This window comes from Miniopterus schreibersii (genome assembly GCF_964146895.1).
Source record: "Miniopterus schreibersii genome assembly, chromosome: 8".
NCBI lineage: Eukaryota > Metazoa > Chordata > Mammalia > Chiroptera > Miniopteridae > Miniopterus > Miniopterus schreibersii.
This window is the reverse complement of record NC_138109.1, coordinates 13,563,867-13,589,753: the sequence shown is the minus strand read 5'-3', so window position 1 is coordinate 13,589,753 and position 25,887 is coordinate 13,563,867. Positions and strand designations below refer to the sequence as shown.

Sequence of the window (25,887 nt, the reverse complement as noted above, 5' to 3'; positions counted from 1 at the left end):
AAAGCACGGTAAGAGGAAGATACACACCGGGCAAATGACAGTCTTCATGAGTGATACATTTATTTAAAAAAATATTCCACGCAGCAGCAAGGCTGCCTAGGCATGCCCGGGACAGTGTTTTTGGAACTATACATGAGATCCCTCTGCCATGAAGCAGGATGCTGATTTGAGCTGTTAACTGAGAGGTTTTGATTTCTGGTGTTTCTCTCCACCCCTTAACCCTTCCCTTTAGTTGGATGGACTTTTCTCGTCATTGCCTCAGGGAAGGGGTGACACAGCAGAAATACAGAGAGAAGAAGAATGGAGTTTTGGCTTTGAGTTTTAAAAACTTAGACTAGAAATGACTCCCAGGGATGGAGGAAAAAAATCAGAGAAACAGAGAGGAAGAGTTTCATGGGCTGGCCCTGGAGAGACCATGTGATGTGAGAGGGGTCAGGCCCAGCTCCTGTGCCTGAAATAATTGTCTGCTGCAGACACCAGGGAGTTGAGCTCACCCCTGCAGATGGCCCAGTGTCTGTGAGCCCACTGTGACTGGGTTGGTGTCCCAGGAGGTCTTCCCATGGACAGCAGCAGGAGCATTGCCCACTGACCAGTCAACTGGCAGGGTGCCTGTCTCTGTCCTAGGGGACAGCCCTTTTGACATCTAGGACATTCAAGTCCCCAAACACAGGATGGAGCTAGGTCTTAGTGGGGGCAGAGTGTGGTGAAAAGCAAGCCCTGCCACTGCCCCTGTCCCAGCCTTGGTTGGGATTAAACAGCCAAGTTCAGTGATTAGCCCCTGTCCTGGGAATGTGGACAGTCCTCCTGATACAATGACAGAGAGGCTCCCATAAGTGGTCACAGTGGCATGGTTCAGCTTAGTGTAAACCCAGAGAAGGGTGAGCCTGCTTCCCAGCCTTATCAATTCCCACCCTTACTCCTGAACCTGGATGGAGTTGGACCCTATGAAGGATGCCTACCTGTTAGTACCTCTGGGCATCTTAGCAGACCCCTCTCTGAAGAACACTGCTCTGATGGATTAACTCTTGCATGTCTGTAGGGTTGCCTTTTTTTTTGAGGAGCTGAAAGTGCTACTCCTCTAGTATAGCATTGGAGCTCCATTCCAGTTTTACAACAGGGAAACTGAGGCCCATTGTGGTTACTAATTGAGTCCTTGTGGTGTGTCAGCTCTGTGCTAACATCCTTTACATGTTACTTGATATATGGGACTTTGCTGAACTCTTCCAACATTCCTATGAGCTAATGCTATTTCTAACCCATTTTATAGATGGAGCAGCCTAGACTCAGAGAAATCCAGCAACTTTCCCAAGGCTACAGAGTGGAGTGACAGAGTTGGGATTCCCACCCAGGCCCTCTGACTCCAGGATGCTTTGCCAGTCTCCCAGTTAAATGACTTACCCAAGGTCACTGTAATTAGGAGCGAGCTGAGAACTAACCCTTACTCCCAGTCCATGCCCTCTAGCATTCTGTCTGGCCTCTGCTACCACTAGCGAAGAGTAGAATGGGAATTGAGCAAGGAGCAGAGAGGAGGAAAGGTGGCGATGCATCAGTCTCCCTCTTGCTCTCCTCTCAGATGTCTGTCTAGGTGGCAGGAGACAGCACACAACTCTCTCCTGTCTCCCCATCCCTTCTCAGCTGACTGGGGGACAGGCTCCCATTGCAAACACCCCACTGTTTACTTGCCCCCATGGAGGGTGAGAGGCGTCAGGGGGCCTGGAGGGGAGATGCAGCCATACCAGCCATCACCTGGAATACATTACAGCAGCTGTGACTAATTAAACTTTGATTTCCTTAAATTTCGATCTTCTTGGAAATTCCTTCAGAGCCCAACGGTATTCAAGGCTGCGGCAGAAAGTAAATACCAGACGAGCCACAGGGCCCTCCAGGCGGCCCATTCTCTCTCCTCCCTCTCTCCCTGTCTCTCTGCCTCCATCTGCGTTTCTTCCTGAGGCCTCACAAGAGAATCCCCCTAGATGATCTCCAAACCACAGCCCCCAGAAGCTGATTTGGGGTTTCCACCTGGGTGAGAAAAGGCTCCTTCTGTCCTGCTGGGGGGTGGCAAGGATGTGGCGGGAGGGGGGTCATGTTCTCCACCCCACTGGGGTGCCTGAAGGCATGAAAGCAGCCATCTGGGTGGCCTATGTTTTTGGGTTCCCATCAGTGGCTTGCCCTGGGATCATCTCAGGCAGCCCCATGTCCTTGACCAGCCAGCCAAGCAGAGAGACCCAGAGAGGTGCAGGAGGGCCAGAAGGTAGGAATGTGGCTCACAGGAGGCTGGATGTGGCTGCTTCTGGGTGTGGGCACTTGGGCTCTGTGTGGTGTCCATGTTGCCTCCTGTCTGTCCATGAGGGTGAGGCTAAGGCTGATGGCACCATTTATTGAGCATCTATTACGTGCGAAGCCTGATGTGGAATCATTTACATTCTTTCTCTCCAGTCTTCACAATAGCCCTGTAAAGACTGTAAGGCAGTAGTGCCTTGGTTTACAGAGGAGGTCAGAGGTCAGGACGTCACCTGAGGTCAGAGAGGTTAAGAAACTGGCTAAAAGCCACACAGTAAGAGCTGAGACTGAGACCCTGGTCTGTCTGAAGTGAACATCTACACTCTCACTGCCGCATCACAGGCCTTCGCAGCTGGAAATGCTTTGCAGACTTTGGGTGGAATGGAAGGGAATGGCATACCATTTATTTGGGCATTCTTTCTTCTTTTTAAAATATTAAAGAGAAGGATGTTTAAAATATTAAAGGAAGGATGTTTTCCTTCCTAATTTAAAGGCACCAACAAATACTTGTTTCCTATAGAAAAGCTGGAACATGTAAGTAAGTGGAAGATGAAAACAAGCATGTATCATCCCACCAACCAGGAACCGCATCTGTTCCCATCCTGGTGTGTGTTTCGTCGGAGTGTGTGTGTGCCATGTACGTGTGTGCACGTGCGTGCATATGTGCGCATGTGTGTGTCTTTCTATTTATTTAAAATGATTCACGGAGCATGTGCAATGGAGACACTGACACTGAGAAAGGCTGTAGACGCTGGTGAAGCCCATGGACTCTACTACTACAGTGCCTTGTTAGGATCCCGGCCCTACCACTTACTAACTGTGACATTGGCAAGTTTCTTAACCCCATGTGCCTCAGGTTTTCCATCTGCGAAATGGACAGAATAGCAGCATCTACCTCCGGGGGTTGTCAGATTCAGTGGGATTATGCATGGAAAACACTTAGCACAATGCCTCATATGTGATAAGCACTTAATGTCAGCTGTTACCATGTGTGCCAGGCTGCACGCTAAACCAGACAGGCCTCTGATTGCATGAGCCCTCAGTCTAGCAGGGAAGGACCTTAATCAAAACATCACACAAGCAAAGGTCAAGTCACCTCCAAAGTGCTACAACAGTGAGAAAGGTACAGGGAACTACAGAGCCTGTATCCAGGAGCTTGATCTAAGGAGGGAAGTCCTGAGGGCTTCATGCAGAGGTAACACTAGAGCCGAGACCTGGAGGATGTGGAGGAGTGAATGAGGCCATTTTGGCAGGGAAGAGCATGGCAGGAAGAGGGAACGGCATGTGCCAATGCCTGGGTGGAGCAATGTTGCCAGGCCAGGGCTGAAGGAGGGCTGGTGTGCTGGAGGTGGCGAGTCAGGGGATCATGATGAGAGACAAATGGAGAGCCTGGCAGGGCCTGGGCCCTGAGCCTTGTGGGCAACACTGGAGGAGCTCTGCCTTTGCTCTGAGAGCAATGGGGAGCCGCTGAAGGGTTTAATGCCAGGGAGTGTAACGTGATCTGATTGATTTTTTTGGATTGATTTTTAAAACATCCCATTGGCTGCCTAATAGTGAAGGGATTGGGGGAGGGTGTCAGAGTAGAGGTGGGCATGTATCATCCTTGGACCCTGCTGGTCTGTGCCCCCTCCAATGGGGAGAAGAGTCTGTGGGCCAAGGGCATTTGCCCCCCCCCCAGGGCCTCTTCCGAGGACCCTCCCCTACAGGAGCCTAAGATGTGTACCTCAGCCTGCAGGTGGCAAAGGAGCGGTCATTTGCAAGGGTGTGGCTGCAGGGATGGCAAGAGGGAGGAAGGCGGGCTGCCAGCCTCCATTCATACTCTCGGCAGGGGGGCTATGGGGCAGCCCATCACTGCCCCCGTTCAGGAGAGGAGTGCACAGATGCAGGAGGTGCTTATGTAGAATCTCTGGGAGTTAGTAAAAGATTGGGCGGGGAGATGGGGCTGAGGGTGGGCTTCTGCCCACACACCCGGGGGTGCTGAGGGACCATGGAGAAGGCCTGGCTTGGGTAGAAGATAGGCACTGACTTGGGTTTGCCCATGTTGAGGCTGAGGACCTCTTGGGACATTTAAAAGATGTGAGATAAGCAATTTATTCTCCCTCTCAATCTTCCTCTACACACACACACACACTTATATATTTGAAACTGGTTTTCTGAGGATAATGTGTTGAAAGGCTCTGAACTCAAGCTTTGTTCCCACCTGAAGTCTTGTCCTATTAATCTACCCTTAGTTATTGACTCCCTAGTATGAATTAGTGGCTCTGTGCTCTTCCAGTTGGGTTCCTGCCTCAAAGCAGTTCTTTCTGGAATAATGTAGGAACATGGTGCCCTGCCTGCCCTGCATCACTGGGGAGGCCCTTATGAAGGGCCGAACACCAGCCTGATTTATCTTGCTATCCCACTGTCCATCGGCAGAGAGCGTGGCTGTGGCTCTGGCTCTCAGGTCTGTTGGTCCAACCCCACCTAAGTTCTCTGGAGTCCCCTCGAGGCTTCTGGCCCTGGCCCCTATTCCTGCTTCTCAGCATAGGGACAAAGGGCTCCACATCTTTCAGCAGCTCAGTCCTAGCTCACTTGGTTGAGCAGTAGGTATCTTTTCCCAGTGCTCTAGGCAGGGAAGGGATGCATCTGCCTGCCATAGCCTACAGCCACATGTGGCTCTGAGCTGGGGCCCGGGGCCTCTTCTGCTACCCCTTCCCCAGGCTAGGAGAGAGACACTTCACTGTACCTGGCCCTACTGGGACATCTGTGCCCTCAAGTGAGGCCATCCGGCAGGACTTGTCCCAGCTGGTACCGTAGCCCAGCCGTTGAGCTGCTGGCTCCCTCTCCCCGCTCCCTGATCCAATAACCACATGTGGGCAGCGGCTGAGCTAGTCCAGCTCCCCAGGGGAAGGGAGCTGGTGGGGTAGATGCAACCCAGCTGGCCACAGCTCTCCTGGAGGCTGAATGTGGGCTGCCGGCTCACCTTGGCTTGCCCCCTCTCCCCAGAGGGTTTTGGACCTGGAACTAGGGGAGGGAACCACAGAGAGGGGAGAAGGGAGAAGCTCAACTTTCCCCCTCACTAGGTCAAAGAGGCAGAGCTGCATTCTGGGTGCACCCTGAGGTCCTCCTGCTCAGAGGGCCTCAGGCTTTCCAGGCAGGAAGGGAATCTTTAGAATTGGGAAATGTGAGGCCCAGAGAGGTTGTGCCTGGCTTCACGTCACCCAGCTGCTGAGGTGGTCTCAAACTAGGATCATTCAGCCCTAATTCCCTGTCCAGGACTCTTCCTATCTCCTTCCAAGTCCCTAGTTTTTTCATTTTGTCAACAAATATTTACTGCATGGCTCCTGTGTGCTCATTCTAGTGCTGGGTGCTATTTCCCAGGGAAGGCCCCTGTTCCCAAGGAGGTGTACATCTGGCAGACAGACAACAAACAATGAACAGAAACAGTTAAGGGCAGTGTTGGCTCAGTGCCTGGTGCCCAGGAGCTGCTCAGTGCATGTGTGTTGAATGGATAGCTGTAAGTGTTCTGAAGGAAACAGGGCCGGGCAGCATGATGGGGTGTGGGAGGATTTTATAGACTGAATGTTTCTCTGAAAATTCATGCGTTAAAACCTACCCCACAATGTGATATTAGGAGGTAGGGGATTGGGGAGCTAATTATGTCTTGAGGGTAGAGTCCTCATGAATGGGATTAGTACCCTTATAAAGAGACCCCAGAGGGCTCTCTAGTCTTCTTTCCACCATATGAGGATATGAGAAGTTGTCAGTCTGAAATCTGGAAAATGGCCTTCACCAAAAACCTGACCACGCCAGCACCCTGATCTCAGGCTTCAGCCTCCAGAACTGTAAGAATGAATTCTCTGTTGTTTATAAGCCACCCAGCCTAAGGTAACTTGTTACAGCAGCCCAGGTTAATACAGAGGGCTACAGATGGTAGAAGAAGTGTTCTTAGAAGAGGTGACATTTGAGGAACAACAGGATGTAATAAAACATGTGAGGATCTGGGGCAAAAGGGTTCCGCAAAAGGTCATGGCAAGTGCAAAAACCCTGAGGCTGGAACAAGGTCACTGTGGCTGGAGAAAGTGACTGAGAGGCAGGGGTGGGGAGATGCATTCAGAGGGGTGGGTAGGAACCTGATTAGGCAGGTCTTTGTAAAGAGATCACAAGATGATCTCCAAGGGGGCCCCATAGCTCCTTGGCTCTAGGCAGACTCCCCACCCACCCAAATCAATGAGACCCTTGGCAGCCTCCACAGCCCAGGGCAGCTTCCTTCCTGTCTTGCTCTTTGGAGAGGAGGGAGATAGCCTGGTACGTGGGCGTGGTGTGGTGGTGGAGTGCTGGGAATGTGGGGACTGGAGTTCTGACCTGATTGGCTATGTGACCTTGAGCCAATCCCCTCTCCTCACTTGACCTCAATCTTATAAGCTGTGAAGTGTGAGAATTGGACCATTGATCTCTCAGTTCTGTGGATGGCACATGGAGGAGAGGGGAGGGGAAGGAAGGAGGCCAAACAAAGTTCAAAGTGACTAAATGGTTGTTTCGCTTGGCTTGCAGCTGAGGCATCTGAAGCCACCCAGGAAGTTGTCATGATGAGGAAGTGTGGGTCAGTTTGTGATGGCATCACTGTCTTCAGCCTTCAGTTCCTTAGGGCTGGGAGTGGAAGGCCCGTGCAGTAAGGCTAATGGACAGCAGAGGGCGCCAACTGAATGGCCAGGGATCTTGGGAAAAGGGAAGTAGTTGGTCTGGGGTTGGTACATGATGGTTGGTGGCTACCAGTGATCTCATTCTCATAATAACTGGTGACAACTGGTGTGTGTCCATGTGGATTCATTTAACAAAGATTCACTCTCACTATTCTATGATGAGCACTGTTCTAGGTCTCAAGGAAAGAGAAAATGATATAGCTCAGGAATGGGAATCAACTTTCATCTGAAATGTTGGTTTGCTTTGATTGGAGCACTATGCTTGGTGCTTGGAGTGTGGTGTTTAGAAAAACTCTGAGGCTGCATCCTGGTTCAGGGAGATGGAATGGTGTGGTTGGTTAACAATGCCTGTCAGGGTGAGGTTGGGGAGGGGGCAACGTGAGTGTCAGGTATTTTCTGTTTCTTTTCTAACGCAACCTCATATGGGACAATTGGGTAAATCGAGACTCAGAGATGCCAAGTTTATTTGTCCAAGGTCATGCAGCTGGCAAATGGCAGAGTTAGGACAATGTATATTGCGCAGTCTCTGGGCTTGAAGAAATTGCATCTCCAGATCGGCAGGGGCTCTCTGGACATTGGTGCCAGTGACCATCCTAGTAACCAGGATGCTCAATGGTGGGGGCGGGCACCTGGTACATTGCCAACTGGGGTAATGCTGTGATATTGGGTGTTTAGAGGGCCAAGCTGGGGGCCAGTGGGGCAGGATGGACCATTCCAGAACCCACAGTAGGGGCCAAACAGCACCCAAGCGGTGGCAGAGCTCAGGCTTGACCCAGGCCACTGAATGTGCTGGATCCTGGGCGGTGGGATACGGAGGTGCCTGAGCCAGAGTTCCTGTGTGAGGCATTTAGTACCTATAGGTGGGGACAAGCATGGGGACATCATAACACAAACACAAGGCAGAAGGAAAAGGAGCTAAGCAGAGGCACCAGCAGCAGTGGGAGATGGAGGGTCCGTTGGCTGGCACTGGGGGAGACCTGGGAGGCTTCACAGAGGAGATGCTTAAACGTTAAATGTTAAAATAAGTCATATTTGTTGCAGACAATTTGGAAGATATAATAAGACATAAAAAAAAATTACAAAAAACCTCGTTATACAGAATCTTCATAATCAGTCTCATTATACAGAAATAATTAATATCAATATCTTAATCGTGTTTTTATACGTAACCAAAATATGGTGCTGCATGTAATTTTATTACTTTGTGCCACGGTTCTCAAAGTGAGATCCTTGCTAGCATCAACCATCACCTGGGAACTGGTTAGAAAAGCAAATTCTTGTCCCCACCAAGACCTACTGGACCAGAGTCTCTGAGGCGGGGCCCAGCAGCCTGTTTGAACATACCGGCCAGGCGATTCTGATGCCCCCTGAAGCCTGAGAACCACTGACTTCATGTATCATGAACAACTTTCTATCGTCAGTACATGCGTCTGACAGCCTCATGTTTAGGGCTGGAGTGATCCTTTATTGTATGGACTTAATTACTCCTCCGAAGCAATGCTGTGACCATCTGGTGTGCACGTACCTCCATGTGCACACCAGGGCTTGTTCAGGGTGGTGCCCTTTGAGCTGGACTTGTGACAGGAGCAAGGGGTCCCTACAGGAGGGCAGGGACAGAGGGCCAGATGCCGTGACTGGAGGCTGTCTCTGGTCTGGGACTGCGTGCAGACAGGAGGGGCCGGGGCGCTTCCTCCCCGTCACACCCTCCCTGGAGTGGCCCTGGCAGAGCAGGAAACAAGTGGTGAACGTGTCCACGCCAGTTGGAAGGGACTTGGCACAAAGAGTCCAGATCTCCTAGGTCCGAAGGGCCGAGCCACAAAGCAGAGGGAAGCCACACTCTGCTGGGGGAGGACCGAGGAGTCTCCATCGGCTTTCCCGGGGGAAGAGCCCGTGGCCCGGCGTCAGGTGAGGCTCCCGGGGAGGGAGGGGGCTCCCTGGTGAGCTTGTGGGGCGGGTGCAGTCGGCGGCTGTTCTGGGCTGAGATGTCAGCAGAAACCTTAGATGAAGAAGGAAGTAGTTTGGCTGCTGTCTACACCCTGTTGGGGCTTAACCCAAACCACACTGGTTTTCTCTACATGATTTCTTGGCAACTTAGAGACCAAATATGGTTAAAAAGCAATGACAGCTCAAGATAGGTGAGGACACCACAGGACCGTGCCAGGGTGCTTTACGTGAACCCAGATCTTTCGGCCCCCATAGAACCTCCAAAGTGACCCCACAGCAGCCACGGTCACACCTGAGGAATGATAACCAGGGAGGCATGAGAAGGCTGGCAGCGGGGAGGCCGGGGCTTTTGTATAATTTTTAAAAAGAGGAATAGGCAGATTCTGGGAAACCTTCGACCGACCAGGAGGCCTTGCCTTGTGCTGCTATAATGTTCTAGAACAGACCAGCGAACAGCCGCTAAAAGCGACAGCTGCTGAGAACAAAATCTTCCCACACTTTAGTCGACTTCCCTTTTGATGTGATGAGCAGCGGAGCCAAAGTCACCCCCAGTCTGGATCCCAGAGCCCTCGCCACGCCACAGTCTGCAGTTTGCACTTTGCAGTTTGCAGTTTGCAGTTTGCAGCTTGCAGCTTGCAGCTTGCAGTTTGCGCTAGCTCCTTCCATCACCCTGCTCTTCCCCTCCCTGCCGGCAGCTCTGGGCCTTCATCCCCGTGTTCCTTCCACCTGGGATGCCGGTCCCCTCGCTTGTTTCCTAGCCACCTCCCCCTCCTCCCTCCGGTCTCAGTTGAACACCGGGACCCTGCGTGCATGTCGCCCAGGCGAGGTTGGCTCCGTGACGCCCCAGCTCGAGCGTCCGTTTCGTATTTCGCACGTGCGGTGTGTGGAGGGCACGCAGCAGGCGCGTGAATGTCTGGAAGGGTTAAAAGGAAGTCTTTAGGGCTTACCTTGTCCTGTGTCCCGAGAAGTGGTGGAAGAGCCTGGGAATAGTTAACCTGGAAAAGAGAAGGTTCAGAGGAAAGGGCAGTCGGCTCTATGGTTATAGGCGTCGTTACAAAGGGCAGAACCAGGCCCCGCAGGCAGGAGTCAGAGGGAAGCAGGTTTTTGCTGACTCTAAGTGAAACCCATTTGTGCCAGAGACGGCTGGTAACAGGCATGTTGGGGGTGTCATGCTTCAGAGATTTCATGCCTCTCCGGCATTGGTGGCCACCCCTCTGCTTCTGGGACAGGTGGGCCCATCAGGTGCCTGCCTGTTGCCTGGAGCACCAAGAAGGCCCCACCCCCTGGGGACACTGGTGCTCCTGGCCCCTCTGTGCTGACACTCTGGATTGGGGTCTCAGAGGCTTTATTTGCTGACTGGCCATTGGAATCTGAGTGTGCCCAGCAGTGAGTGGACATGTTTCCAATTATAGGCAGATACGTGGGAAGCTGGGTCTGGCTCAGGAAATGCACACCAGCGATGGACCACCTCTGGCTGGAGCAGACAAGGGTTCTGCCACCAGGTGTGTGCCACCTCTGGTCACTCCTGCTTAAAGTCTTGGGGCTAATTTTCCACACTCTGCCCCACCACAGGCAGAGTCAACCTGGAGATCCATAGGCTAAAGGGTTGGGGTTCTGTTTGTGTCTCTACAATGTTGGGCAACCACTTAACCTCTCTGGGTCTCAGTTTCCTCACCCACACAGCCTCAGAGCAGAGGGAGCTGACAGCTGAGGTCGCTTTCAGGGCTGGCATTCTGGGATTCTGTTTGGCTTCTGGTGGGCTGAGCTAATAGCTGGAACCCCAGGGAGATGTGGGAGTGCTCCTGAGCGGAATCACATCCATCCGGGTGGACAGACCCTGATGGCAGATAGGGGAGGGGCAGGACCCAGCTGTGACAGCAGTCAAACCTTTTAATCATGGCTCTTTAGGGTGGCGTGGGGTGGGGGTGGGGTGCAGCACTGCAGATGAATTCAGGCAGTTGTGATCCCCAGAACCCTGGCTCTCTGAATCCAGATTTAAGGAATCTAAGCTTCAGAGCTCAGGTTTGGGCACAGTCAGAATCCTACTCACCAGGAGTGACTGTGAGCAAGTCACTTCCCTCTCCGAGCCTTACCCTCATCTGTTCAAAGAAGAGCTGAACTGTTTAGGTCTCTTAAGATCTCTCCGAGCTCTGCCACACATGGGCCCCCTACGCTTGACACTGACACTGACCAAACAGCCACAGTAGCCATCACAGCTGCCATCTTCCAAGAAGGAGTGAGTGCTAGGCACGCAGCACCTGCCTGGCCTTGCCTCGGGAGGAGACTGAGGCTCAGAGAGGTCAAGGTTACTCAGCTAGTGGGAGGCAGAGCTGGGATTTGAACCCTGGTCTCCTGTCCCTGGAATCTGTGCTCTTTACCACTCTGCTGTTCCCTGCCTCTTCCATCCAGCCTCTGTCTCCCCCCTGGTCTCCCCCAGCTCCGAGGGCCCAGCCATGCCTGTATCTCTGACGTCCTCGTAGCTGGAAACATGCTCTGTCCCCCAGTGCTCGCTCTGCCTGCCCAGCGGCAGCCCTGCCTGCTGCGGGGCCTCTCTGGCTCGAGACCAGTTGCTGCAGAGAAACCCTGAGCTCGATTTTTCTGACCACCCGATGGCCACCGTTACCTCCACTTAATAAATTGCACAGGAGCAATGGGTGGTCGACGGCAGAGGCCTGCACGGGCCGAGTTGGAAATTAAAAGCAGCGGCCGAGAGTGGGTTTGTATGCAGCAACAGGAACCATGAATATTTTACAAGAAACCGGAATTATTAATGTTTCAATAAAAAACAAAACCCCAATGTCCATGTGAAGATGACATGTGACTTAAAGCCTTCAGAAAACCGCTGTGGTCCTCCTTCGCTCTCTCTTAAACCACTCAGCATCGTCTTGCTTAAACCGTTCCCATCTCCCCAACCCTCAGCCCACCCGCCCCAAGCGGGGCGGGGAGGGCTGCATCCGCCCCGATAATTAGCGCGGCCCCCACCTTCCCTCGGAGCTACGGACGGCCAGAGAAATATTTCTGGAAGACTATTTACGAACTTCCCCATAGTCATCAATCACAAGGTTACGAAGGAATGGAGCAAAATTTCTTACCTCAAGGAGCCTCTAATGCAAAAAAGCTATTTACTGGGCACGGGCGGGGGCTGAGATTTCTGATGCCATTACTATAGAATACATAATAGCATCAATAATTAAGTATAAATTGGATTTAATATTTTATGCTGGCGACATGTAATTTACACTCTACCCGAGAAATCAAAGGTCATGTCTGAAATAAATGAGCGTGGGTCGGGCCTCCAGTGGAATTAGCACACTTCCCCCCTCCCGGCAGCTGGAGCCCATGACGAGAGCAGGAGCGGCTGGGCCGTGGGGAGCAAGGGCAGGGTTGGGGCCCGGGAGCCGCAGGGAGCCGCTGGTCTCTGGAGTGTGCTCTTTAAAAGGGGCCTCGGGCCTCCCTGGGGTGAGTGGATGCTTCTGGAGGCTCTGGGAGGGGCCCTGGAGCGCTGGTGTTGGGAAGGTCAAACCCACAGACAAGTCCGCCCCTGAGACAGACGGGAAAGGCAGGGTTATAGCACTGAAGGGCTAGCAGTGTCCTGAGGAGAAACTGAGGCCCGGAGAAGGGAAAGGGCTTTTCCAGGGTTGTGCTTAAAGCTTTGGTTGTCCCATCAGAATAGAATCCAGGGCTCCTAGCTGCCAGTCTTTGCCAGGACTGCTCCGACGTGTGTGAGAGTCATCGCCCCAGACCTCTGGGTGTGTCCCAGAAACACAACCAGCCTGCTTGCTTGCTGGAGAGACTGACCTGGTCTGGGCTGGCGCCTGGCTCCGTCCTATGTGGTTCTCAGACCCTTTCAGCCATAGTGGGGGATGGGCTCAGGCTGACCCTGTGGTGAAGCATGGGGTTGTCCCCTGCGAGGGTGGCTAAAGATCTGGGTCGCTGTTTGGCATTAATAAGCCAAGCATGCTTGCTCACTAACCCCTTCCCTAGCTCCCCAGTGCCCCCAGGAGAAAACCAGGGTCCCCTTCTTTCCTTATGAAGCCCTTCGCCATCCAGCACCTGCTCTCCTCTCCCTCCCCATCTCCTGCCTCACTCACTCCCATTGGCTTGCCACGCCCCTCACTCCAGGCTGTTTTAGGAGGTGCCCCCAGCCAAGAGGTAGGGGTGGGGACCAAGAAGCAGAAGTCTTCCTCCTTCCCCCACTCCCCTCAAGTGCACAGGTTGGGCAGGGAGCTGGGAGGGGGCCAAGAGAGGGGCTGTTTCCTCATCTGTGTTCTGGCAGATGGGCCATGCTGGGCCATGCTATGGAGGTGGGGTCCTCCCGAGTTCACGTGTGATCCTAACCCTCAGAGATGATGGTCCTAGGAGATGGCGCTTTGGGAGGTGCTGAAGTATGAGGGAAGGGCCCTAATAAATGGGATTAGTGTCTTTATAAAAGAGGCTCCAGTGGCACCCCCTGGCCCCTTTCACCACGTGAGGGCGAGAAGGTGCCAGCTGTGATCCAGGATGAAGACTCTCGCCAGACGTGGCCCTGCTGGTGCCTTTGTCTTGGACTTTTCAGCCTCCAGAACCATGGGAAATAAATTGTTTATAAGCCAGCCAGGCTGTGTGTGTTGTTAAAGCAGCTTGAATGGACTGAGACAGATCCCAAAGCCTTTCCACCTTGGAACTGTTTGCTTGTCTGTGACCTGGGGATGGGGGTGGGTCATGGGAACAACTGAGGTTTGTTGGCCACAGGCTGCTTTGGAATTTTTAAAGTATTATCTCATTTAATCCCCATGAGGCAGGTACTATTATCTTTCCCTTTACAGGCAAGGGAACTGAGGCCCAGAGGGACTAGTGACTTGCCGAGGCCCACAGCATCTAGCATGCAGTAGAGTCTAGACTCCAAACATCTCTCTCCTACCTGACGGCTAAGTTGTGTCCCCGATTGTCAGCCTGGGGTTGGGATGAGGGCAGATATTTGGTCTGAGTCCTTGTTAAGGAGTATCTCCAATGGAGGGACAAGAGAGGGGTCCCTTTAAAAGCTGTGGGAACCATGAGTAAGGGGAGCAATATACTTCGGCACACTCCTCTCCCCTGGGACTCAAGCCCCACAGGGGTCAGGGTGGCCTCTTTCTCGCTGCACCTCCCTCCTCCCCACTCACAAATGTAGACTAGACTGAGAATTAGCCACCTACTCACTGTGCGGGCCTGGGTGGGTCACCTTCCCTCTCTGGGCCCCAGAGGCCTCATTCAAGGAGGCGGATACCCACTCTCAGGGATCCTTCCAGCTTTATCGGCCTGGGATACTGTGAGTCTGCTTCTGTGATCTCTTTCCTCTCCTGCCTCCCCTGTGGCTCCTGCTGGGGACTCTTACTGGCTGAACCCAACAGGAAGCCACAGGGCTCAGGAGTGTGGCCCATGCAGGGCCAGGAGCAGGGTGGAAAAGGCAGAAACTGGACCCGGAGTGGTGAGCAGAGGAGACAGCAGAGCCTGGTAGTAAACATTTGTTTAAGGCAATTACCCAGGAGGAAGGGAAGGGAGTTTCTCCTCCAGGATCCTCTGCTTTAGGTAGAGGCCACTCAGCCAGGCTGTGACTTTTGCCTGGTGGAGGTTTTGTGCACCTGGGGAAAGGGCTCCATCCTGAGGGGTAGGGACAGTCTGGTCAGGGGACACAGAGTCCGAGTTTGCCACCTGTGGTGCCTGATATGTCTGGATCCAGACCACTAACCACGTCTTGAAGAAGTTATCAGGCTGGCCTTGGTGACTAAGCTTCCTCCTTTGAAAACTGATGTCATCCTATCTTCTCTTCTGTCATCATCAAAGCATAGTGCAGGTATTTCCTCTGCTCCTCATATCAACCCTGCATCTGTATCCTGTTTCACAGCATAAGAATCTGAGGCTCAGAGAGGTAAAGAAAGCTGCCCAAAAAGACACAGCCAATGAGAGGCACAGTCAGGATGGGGCTTAAGCTTGGGTGCTCTCCATGGGCCACTCTGCTCCTCTCTTCAGCCCACCCAGGAGAGAGAGGGGGGAGGGAGCCTGGGGAGGGAGTGCCAGTGAGATCTGCCTCAAATCCTGCACCTCATTACACTGGCTGTGCAACCTTGGGCAAGTCACTCCACCTCTCTGAGCTTCTGATTCCTCATCTGTAAAATGGGGCTTAGGATATCTAACTGGTAGCAATATTTTAAGGTTACAGGAACGTATGTTAAACAATGGAATGTGCTAGATGCTCAGTGGGTGTGGGCTTTGTGATGTGGGTTGGTACAGATCATCGTCATGTGACAGAGGCCTGGTTTGGCAGAGGACAGAAGAAAGGGACACTCCAGGGTATGGCAGGCCCTCCTCGCCCGTGCAAATGTGCCCCATGTTCCGGTTATCTATTACTGCATGAAATATCATCCCAAACTCAGTGACTTAAAACAATGACACTTTTAAAATGATCTTTCTGCTCTGAGAGCTGACTGGGCCCAGCTAAGGCAGTCCTTGCCCACGTTTCTCACGCAGTTGTGGTCAGAGTGTGGCTGGGGTGGGAGTCATCCCAGAGGCTTCCTCAGTGTCAGGTCTAATGGCTGATGCTGGAGTCATGGACCTCAGCTGGGCCTGGTGGCTGGACCACCCCCATGTGCTCTCTCCACATGGCCTGGGCTTCCTCGGAGCGTGTTGTCCAGGATCCAGGAGGGAGCATTTCAAGGGGGCAAGTGGAAGCTGTGTTGCCCTTTATGACTCAGCCTCCAAAGTCACAGAGCGTCACTTCCGCTACCCTCTCAGGCCCACCCAGATCAAGGAAGGAACATAGAGGGCCATAGTCACAGTGCTAGAAGAACATGTGGATGGAAACTGCGGTGGCCATGCTTGGAAAATACGAGCTGTCACACTGCATGAGTTCTGTGGTCCCACAAAGTTCACATGAAAGGAGCTTTGATGTCCCATTTGCTTTCTTCTCTCACATCTGGGAGATCCATGTTTACCAAATTGCTTTTCTTCACTGAAGACGGCAGCAACTGAAGCTCCAGATCGGCCCGTAGTAAGATAATCGTGGCCTTGAAGAATAGCCTCATACCTTGCACAGGGTCGACACAGAGAAAGTATTTGGCTGGTGGAACTCAGAGCACTTGACATGAACAGCTCAACATTCCTGGGAGGGCAGAAGATGTGTGTCCATGCGGAGGGGTCCCCAGGGCTCAGACCTGCGGCCTCCAGCTCAGAGAGGTCAAAGGCCTTCCCTGGGTAACACAGCAGGCTATCAGGAAAAGCAGAAGCAGAATCCAGGTGTCCTGCTGGCTGGCTAGGGGCTTCTGCTAGGCAATGGGGAGCCCACAAATCTGTAGAAGAAATCTCCAGAAAGCACGGGTTTAAGTGGCTGAACTTCTGAGAAGTTGCTCTGATGAGGGTGTGAGACCTTCCCTCCATGGCTAAATCCCTTCCTTAGGAGAGTATGGATGGGATGGGGGATGGCGGGCACCCCACATGCTCTTCTTACCACATGACATTGGTTTTCCTTCCATTGAGAGGTGGGACTGTTCCTTCCCTTGATTCTGGTTGGGCCTGTGACTCTGGCCCTTTCAGACTCACCTGTAACTGAAGGGCAGAGTCCTGTGGCCTGTTGAGTGGTACCAAGAATCTGTGGGGCTCTGGGCCTTGGGGAGCGAAGAGACAGGCCCCAGGCCTATGCTCTAGCAGCTCCTCCCCCAGCCCGGCCTGTGGGCTAATGTCGCCTTAATGCTGTGGTCAGGCAGCCACGTGGCTGGGCTCCCTGGGCGGGCAGGGCTACATAATGGACGGCCCAGACCCACCCACTGACAGCTCCATTAAATGTGGTCGATTTTTTTTTTTCTGGTTCCCGGTGTTTTAAGCTGAGTGTCTCTGGGCAGGCATTCAAAGCCTGTTCCAGAGCTAATCTCAGAGGCAGGGACAGAACAGGCCCGGCTGCATTAAATGGCTAAATCTGGCACAGGGTGGGTGGAGCTCATTCGAGGAAAGAATAGCATCTCTGTGGTCTTGGACATCGGTCATCAGGGCTGGCTGCTCTCCCTGTCCTTCAGGCGGTCAGAGGGAATCGCTGGGTTATAGTACGGATGCCAGGGGGTGGTCTCAGATGAAGACATTGAATTTGGGGGCTCCGTGCCTTTGCTGTGAGTCCTCCAGGCAATTGCTGACCCTCTCTGTGCATTGGTTTTCATGCTAGGATTCACTCTTTTGTTGGCCCCTCTGTGGGTGGGATTCAAGAGGTTCGGGGAGCTGGACAGTGTCTGTAGGTAGGGATATAAAGATGTTGGGGTTGGGAGGAGCTTGAAGGCTTGAGGAGGAAGTACAGGCCAGCCAGCAGGGCACAGGGACCAAAAGCTAGGGGTCTAGGCAGGCAGCGGTCATAGAAAGTCTGAGAGGAGGACCAGGATGGCCCAGTGATGGGGAGTTGAGGGCAGGAGAGACTTAGACAGCATGTAATCCTAGCCCCCTTCTCTCTCTGGATTAGGACCCCAGAGCAGGATGACCTGGAAGCTCAACTGGGCTGGTAGGGAAGGGGGGAGGGGCGGGGCAAAGGTCAGGACAGGGTGGGAATCACCTCCTGCTGAGCCCTGGGTGGGGAGCTGGGCCACTGCATCCCTACCCGCCACCCCGCCCCAGGCCAGAGCCTGGAGAGGAGGTGAGCTTGCTGAGAAGCCATGGAGCCCTAGCTGGGGTGGGGGGCGCAGGGTCTGAGTGCAACACAGGCCTGATGGCAGTTTATGCCACTCAAGAGCCAAAAAAGCCCTGGGAGAGTAAGTTCAGTCCCTTAATGGGGAAACTGAGGCTCAGAGAGGGAGAGGAGCTTACTGAAAGTCACACCATGGCAGAGCTGGCACTAGATCTGTGTCTCTGATTCCCAGTCAAATCCGTTCTCTGCTTGACTGAGAGCTGATGGGTAAGGAGCCTGCCTTGGTCATCTCCACACTCCTCCCCCACCCTGCTTACACTTGGCCTCTAGCCTCTGGCCTATCAGGGGTTCTATCACTGCGGATCCCTGAGTAAGGGACATCTTCATCCATCAAGGTGGGACAGCGCCGTCCAGAGGCCTGGGAATGACTAGAGTCGGTTACCTAATTTCTAATCCCACCTTGGCCGCCAGCTTGCTGAGTGGTCTTGGTCATTTGCTCTCTCTGGGTCTTGGTGTTTGCATATGTGAAATGGGAGCGATTGTCTTATCTTGGGGGGTCCTTCCAGATGGGATCTGGGCTCTCTTCAGGGCTTCGGGGCTGGTGCTTGGGTCCCTCCAGCCAGCATCCTGCCTGCCCCTCATCCCAGTCTGGTCTCACCACATGTCCTCTCCAGTCTTTTCCTCTTGGGTTCACTGTGAATCCTTACTCCTGTCTGCCACTAAACTGTACCCTCCCAGTCATTATTGAATGCCTACTACATGCTCCACTGCTGTTTGCTGGACAGCTACCATCAGGGAACTGATAGTTCAGTCGGGGATTCTGGGGAGGCAGACATGTGCCCAGTACAGTGAGGGCTTGTGTGACTTCCCTATTGCTGCTGTGACAACTTGCCACTGTCTTACTGGCTTCAAACAACACAAATCTATTATCTTATAGTTCTGTAGGTCAGAAGCCTCATTGGGCTAAGATCCAGGTGTTGGTCCAGCTGTGTTCCCTCTGGAGGCTCTAGGGGAGAATCTATTTCCTTACTTTTTCCAGTGTCTAGGGCCCACCCATATGCCTTGGCTCATGACCTTCTTCTACGTACTTAAAGCCATCAGCCTAGCATCTTCCAATCTCTCTCTGACTCTGACACTCCTGCCTCCCTCATCCAGATGGGCCCGAAGTAACCACATGGGACAATCCAGTATTTTGACACATCAAATCCTTAACTTGAGCTCACCTGCAAATGCCTTTTGCACATCACAGATTTGGGGGATTAAGACATGAGCACCTTTGGGGGCCATTACTCTGCCAACTGCAGGTATCGAGACAGTCCCTGCTTCCAAATGATCTGGTGGCACAGAAGCCCTGCCCAGGCCTTCCTTGGACCAGTCTTTGGTTCAAATCCCAGCTCTTCCAGCTGTGAGCTGCATAGCCATGGTAGGTAAACCTGCCAACTGCCCTGAACCTCAGTTTCCTCACCTGTAAGTAAAGAATTATAATACCCAACTCACAGGCTTGCAGTGAACATTCAAGGTCCTATGGGTGGGGTGCGGACACAGTGCCCAGTCTAGAGCAGCCACTCAATAAATGATTGCCTCTGTTTTAGTTTTCAGATGCCCTATAACATGCCTTCTGGTTCTGGGTGGACTGTAGTGGATGGGCAAGGACAGAGAATAAACGAGGCATGGATTCTACCCTCTCTATCCTGCAGTCTTATGGGAAGCATGTCCCTGAACAGCTGTGAGAAACCTTATGAAAGTGGAAACGAGGTCATATTCCTTACTGTGACCCTCAAGGCCATGCTGGCCTTTGACCTCTTTAGCCACAGCTTCCATCTTTACCCCCTCCTCTCTCTGTGCTCTGGCTTCAAGAGTCTTCTCTCAAGTTCTTGAATGAGCCTGGTTTACCACGCCCACAGGTCCTTTGCACATGCTCTTTTTGTTTTTTTCCCTTCAGATCTGAGGTTTATCATCCTTTCACCAAAGAAGCACTCCCGAACCTCATGGCAAAGTCAAGGCCTACCTAATTAGATGCCCTTATGCCACTTATGGCTGTGCAGTGAGTAAAAAATCCTCATTTACAAACTCACATGTGTAAGAAATGGAATCTTTTATTTTTATGTTCTATTGGTCTGTCTTTCCTTGCATTAATACCACACTATGCATTAATACCACACTATGCTATTTACTTTATAATGAGTCTTGATATTCAATTGTTTAAGTTATCTAGCTTTGTCCTTCTGCAAGATTGTCTTGGCTATTCTTAACCATTGCATTTCCATAAAAAATTTTAGAATTCACTTGCCAATATCTATCAAAAAGCCTGCTGGGATTTGGATTTGGATTGCATTGAATCTACAGATCAGTTTATGGAAAATGGATAGTTTTACAATATCAAGTCTTCTAATCCATGAACATGGTATACTCTCTACTGATTTTTTTAGGTCTTTAATTTCTTTGAATAATGTTTTATAGTTTTCTGTGTAGAGATCTTATACATCTCACTTTAGATTTAATATTAGTTATTTGATATTTTCTATTCTATTATAGATTATATATTTTACACTTAATTTTCTAATTATTATTGGCATATGGAAATGCAATTGCTTGCTAAATTGACCAATTAATTTTAATTATTTGTAAATTATTCTAGATTTTCAATGGACATAACCACATTGTCTCTTGCTTCTTCCTTTATAATGTTTATGTCTTTTATTTCTTTAAAAAAATCTTATAGGTCTGGCTAGGATCTTCAGTATAATGTTGAATAGAAGTGGTAATAGTAGACACAATTGCCTCATTAGCAATCTCAGAGGAAGGTTCTCAATATTTTATTATTGGATATGATATTTGCTGTGGTTTTATGTTGATACTTTTTATCAGATTAAGGAAATTTCCTATTTTTTATATTTACTAAGCATTTTAAAATAATGAATGGGTGTTGAATTTTATCAAAAGACATTTTTGCATCTATTGAGATAAATGTACAATTTTTATTCTTTATTCCCTTTAGTCTATTAATATGGTCAGTTACAATAGTTTATTTTTAAATGTTAACCAAGCCTCTCATTCCTGGGGAGAAAAACCTGAACTTGGTTGTGACTATAATAATCTATATACATATGGACTTGGTCTGCTTATATTTTGATAAGGATTTTTGCATTTATGTCATTTAATCCTTATAAGAACTCTCCAAGGAAGATTATTATTATCTCCACTTTACAAATGAAGAACTGAGCCTTAGAGGGGTTAATTAATCACAAGAGAGATTTAACTGTAATTTTCCTTTCTTGCAAAGTTTTCATATCAGGGTTATGCTGGCCTCAAAAATGTATTAGAAAATGTTATTTAAAAATGCAGTCTTTGGAATGGTTTAAGATTGGTATAATTTCTTCCTTATATGTTTGGAAGAATCCACCAGTAAAACCATCTGTGCCTAAAATTTTCTTTGTGAGACTTTTAAAAAATGGGTATGTTTTCTTTAAAATATATAGAACTATCCAGATTTTATAGTTCTTCTGTCAGTTTGTTAATTGAGTTGTTTAAGGAATTTGTCCAGCTCACCTAAATTATCAGATTTATTAGTGTAAAACTTTACATAGTGTCTTCTTATTAATTTTTAAATCTTTTTAATATCTGTAAACTCTGTAGTTATGGCTCCTTTTCTCATTTCAGGTTTTGGTTATGTATGCCTTCTCCTGTACAAAACCAGCTTCAGGAAGCTCAATAAAGCTCTCCAGGGTCCTACCAGCCCACATACCACCCAGCCATTTTTACTCTGGAGTCTTGCTTCCTTCCTGGGTTCTCCCTGGAAGTGAGATTTCTAGATTTTTCAGATCCTAGGAAGCTGTCTGGTGTTCTGTTGTCCTCTTATGATACTTGACCTTGGAGAAAGGTAGTGCAGGGTTGACCTTTCTCACAATTTCTATACCACTCTTCATTATTTCCAACTCTCCCAAATCCCATATGCCACCCCAACACACATACAAATTTATGCTTACATCAGCCCCAAAATCTTAACATAATCTGAGGGATGGGAGAGTTTGCATTCACTCCTTACATAATCTCCAGACTTTATCCAGAACCTCAGGTTGTGACCCCCCTTTCTGAAATTCAAAAGCCAGGAAGAGACTCCTATTTTCTCTTTCTGCTGTCTTATTGCTTCCTTGAAGTCAGTAAGTCCAGAGCTTAGAGGGATGGGGTGAGTGGATAGAGGTGAAGCTTGGGAAGTAGGCAGGTGAGCTTGAGTAAGTCATTTAATTCCTTGGAGCATCAGTTTCTCCAGGTATAAAATGAACGTAATGACCCCTATCCCGCCTTGCTCATAGTGTAATGAAAAAAGACCAAATGAATGCTCAAAAGCAACGACACATAAAGAAGGTTTATTTTATTGTGAACTCTACCATGCGCTCAAAAGGGTATATGAGCATACACATACTGTGTAAGTAATAATAATTATAATTAATATACTATATATATTAATTATAAAACAGATGCCTGTATCCACATCATCCAGCTCAAGAAATTACTATACCTTTGAGACTCTGTGTGGGTCTCAAACCTTTGTTATCTTTTTTCCAAAAGGTAATCACATACTGAATTTTGTATTAATTATTCTCATTCTCCTTGTAGTTTTATTCTTTAAAAAGACAGCCCTTAATAATGTATTTTCTTTTAGCTTTGCCTGTTATTATTATTTTTAATATATATATATTTTTAATCCTCACCAGAGGATTTTTTACCATTGCTTTTCATAAAGAGTGGAAAGGAGAAAGAGGGAGAGAGAGAAACATCAATGTGAGAGACATATCGCTTGGTGGCCTCACACCAGGGCCGGGGATCAAGCCTGCAGCTGAGGGACATGCCCCTGACTGAAATCAGGCCTGAGACCCTTCAGTTCACCAGCTGACACTCTAACCGCTGAGCAACCCCGGCTCGGGCTAGCTTTGCCTATTTCTGAGTTTTATATAAATGAATCCTACTACATGTCTTTTTATGCAACTTGCTTCTTTCATTCATCATTGTGTTGCGGAATCCATCCATGTGTTTGTGTCTAGCTAAAAGTCATTCATTTTTCACTGCTGAATAATAATCCATTGTAGGAATGTACCACAATGGATTAATCCATCTCCTATTGATGGACATTTGGATTGTTGGGTTATTTCAAATGATGCTACTATGAACATTCTTGTAGATGTCTCCACACCATAGCTGTGACCTAATTCAGACCAAAGATTTTCTTTAAGAGTGAAATTGCTGAGGCTTAGGGTGTGTGCATATTTGATTCAAAAATATTATTTACTAGATGCATTAGTTTCCTATTGCTGCCATAACAAATTACCACAAACTTAATGGCTTAAAAAAAACATCTATTATCTTACAGTTCTGTAGACAGAAGTCCAAAATGATCTCACTGAGTTAAAATCAAAGTGTTGTCAGGGCTGTGTTCATTTTGGATGCTCTAGGGAAGAATCTGTTTCCTTGCCTTTCCAAACTTCACAATCAGGATAAAGACCCCTTTAAGACCCTCTCTGTGTGGTAAAAGCTTAGAGATCATCAGGAGAAGGCAGGTCCTGGGGGCCTCAGGTGGGTAAGAAGAATGGCTCAGGGCCGGGCCGTGTTCTGGGGTGAGGCTGTGAGAGAGGAAAGGGACGGTCACAGCAGTTGAGGTGCTGATTCTCTGGGAGGCAGCCCTGCCCACGGAAGTCCTGGTGAGGGTCACCTTGGCTGAGTCCTTCCCAGTGCACCTGGGCACGCAGGCATCAGGGAGAAGCAAGGACTTTAACTCTTCCAGATTAATCCTGCTAAGCTGCAACAATATTGATATGCTATTATTTTCCATCTTTATTCATCCCCCGGCGAAGAAAGAACGACTCCCCTCAGGCCATTCATAATTGAGAAATGCTTTTAAGGCCTTTACGAGTTGAATAGTAAATTTCGCGAGGTGCCTGCTTTATTGGGCCTCTAGTCACCGATGATACATTTGCTGCCTAATGTTTTTAAGGAAAGGAGCTCGAGCAGCGTGATAGATGGGGCCGATCGGAATCAATGCTCATTAGTGACTCCAGGGGCCAGGTGGGTCTGGGTTGCTCACTTGGGGAGACAGACGGGACAGGGGGCTGGCTCTCAGGAAGGGACAGGGGCGAGGCCTACTGGCTGACATTAGCCTTGGACTGTGGCTGATCATTTATTCATTTGCTCACTCATTCATTCAATAGATTCCACCAGATGTGGGATACAGAAATGGATCAGACCCAGCCCTGTCTTCAAAAAGCAGCCAGGAATAAATAAGTGCAAATAAGGGCAATAGAGGGCATGTATCTAATGCAGGGAGTACGCTTGGGGCCTGGGGAGCAGGAGGGGGAGGTTAGTGTTACATGGGGGCTTGAGCTGCGGCCTTGGGGTTTGAGTCCCTTCTCTTTGAGGGCAGGTACTGAGTCTGTCTGGGGCCCAGAACACTGTGTTCAAACACAAGTATACTTGGGACATACTAGTTAAACAGGAGAAGGAATCTAGCCCACTCCTATCAGATGGAGAAGCTGAGGCTCAGGTGGGGCAAAGGACGTGTCCAGTATCATGCTGAAGGCTAATTAATGGCCAAGCTGGCACCAGAACTGACCTCAGACAGGCTGCTCCTAATCCAGGCACAGGATGAGGTCCCAGGTCCCACTGGGTCCAGCCAGGGCCAGATTCCAGAGGCAGGGGAGGCCAGGTGGATCAGCAGCAGTGCTCTCTCTTCCTTCAGCGCCATCTTCATTCTTGCATTCGGCTGTCATTTTTCAAGTACCTACTATGTGCTGGGGCTCAAAATTGACAAAGTGTCTGATTTCACAAAGCCTATCCTAGTGGTGGGAAGAGGCAGACAGTAAACAAGATTAATAATTAAAATCAATAGGATGTCAGGTGATGGCAAATGCCCTGGAGAAAAATAGAGCCGAACGAGAGGGGAGAGGGTGTGATGAGAGGCTGCGAGGGAAACCATCTCTGATAAGGTGACATTTGTGCGATTCCTGAAAGAACATAAGGGTTTTTAAAATATGTCCACAAATTCTTTGCTATTCTCCCCTTTGAGAGACGGAGCTTAATTTTCCTCCATTTCAGTGTGAACTGGGCTTGGTGACTCACTTCAAACAAGTGGAATGTGCTAGAAATGATGGCATGTGACTTCTGGATAGGTTATAAAATACCTTACAGTTTTCAGCTTAATCTCTCTCTCTCTCAAATCACCTGCTCTAGGGAAAGCCGTGGCCATGTCATGAGGACACTCAAGCAACTCTGTGAAGAGGTCCACCTAGCGAGGAACTAACCCCTTCTGCCAACAGCCAGTGAGGAACTGAGGCCTGCTGCCAACAGCCACGTGAGGGAGCCGTCTGGGAAGTGGGCCCTCCAGCCCCAGTCAAACCTTCTGATGAGTACAGCCCCTGCCCAACATTCTCACCTCCTGGGGAGAATGAGCCAGAGAGCCTGAGCCAGACTCTGCCACTCCTTTGATCACCCACAGAAACGGGGTGATAATAAATGTTGACTGTTTTAAGCCACTACATTTTGAGGGTAATTTGTTATGCAGCAACAGATAACAAATACACAAGGGGAGGGGCCAACCATATGGGCACCTTGGAGAAGAGTGATCCAAGCAGAGGGACAGCAGGTGCAAAGGTCCTGCGCCTCCATGCAAGGAGTGTGGAAACTCCACTTGGCTCAGTCCTTGTCTGTTTGATCCTCAGTTTCCTCACTTGTCAAAGGGAAGAAGCAATACCTCTCTTGCCCCCTCTCAAGGGACATTATCAGGTGAGAAATTCAATTACAAACCTAGGAAGGCTCAGAGAGGCAGAGACTTGCTCAGCCACACAGCCACTGATATAGCCCACCTGAGATGTGGGCTGGGTCCACTATGCAGGCACCTTCTCTTTTGTGGCTGTGACCCTGATTGCTGACCCTTCCCCAGTCCTCCTGGATGAGACTCCCCAGAGGAGCATCCTGGGAACCCATATTTTGTTTACCTGGGGGATGTGGATTCATACACACGATTGCAAGCCTCTCCTGTGCCATCCTCAGTTTCCTTGGGCTCTCTGCAGTTCCTGATCTCCCTCAGGCCACCTGGCCAAGACCTTCTCACCCTCAAAACCTACCCCGGGCTCCATCACCCTTCCCCAGTCCCTAGAGTCAGGGCTTCCTGTCACGCACGGGCTCTGGCTTTTCTGGCAGAAGTGTTCTAATTGCTTGTGCTGTGGCTCTTGAACACTGTGCTGTAATTATGTGTTTAGAATCAGTGTTTCTGAGGTTGGAGCACATGTATGACATACCCCTCTATAAGCCCAGAAATCAGCAGGCCCTCAGCAGAATGCTCTGGATGGACAGAAGATGAAAGGATGGAAAGAA

At 50.1% G+C, this 25,887-nt stretch overlaps 1 long non-coding RNA gene across 1 annotated transcript; it reads left to right on the top strand.

Moving 5' to 3' along the window:
- Positions 1–1,935: 1,935 nt before the first annotated feature.
- Positions 1,936–24,910, top strand: LOC308560894. Its single transcript, XR_013999403.1, has 3 exons — positions 1,936–2,023; positions 19,466–19,567; positions 24,745–24,910. It is a non-coding gene; the product is annotated as an uncharacterized lncRNA (long non-coding RNA).
- The last annotated feature ends 977 nt before the right edge of the window (positions 24,911–25,887 follow it).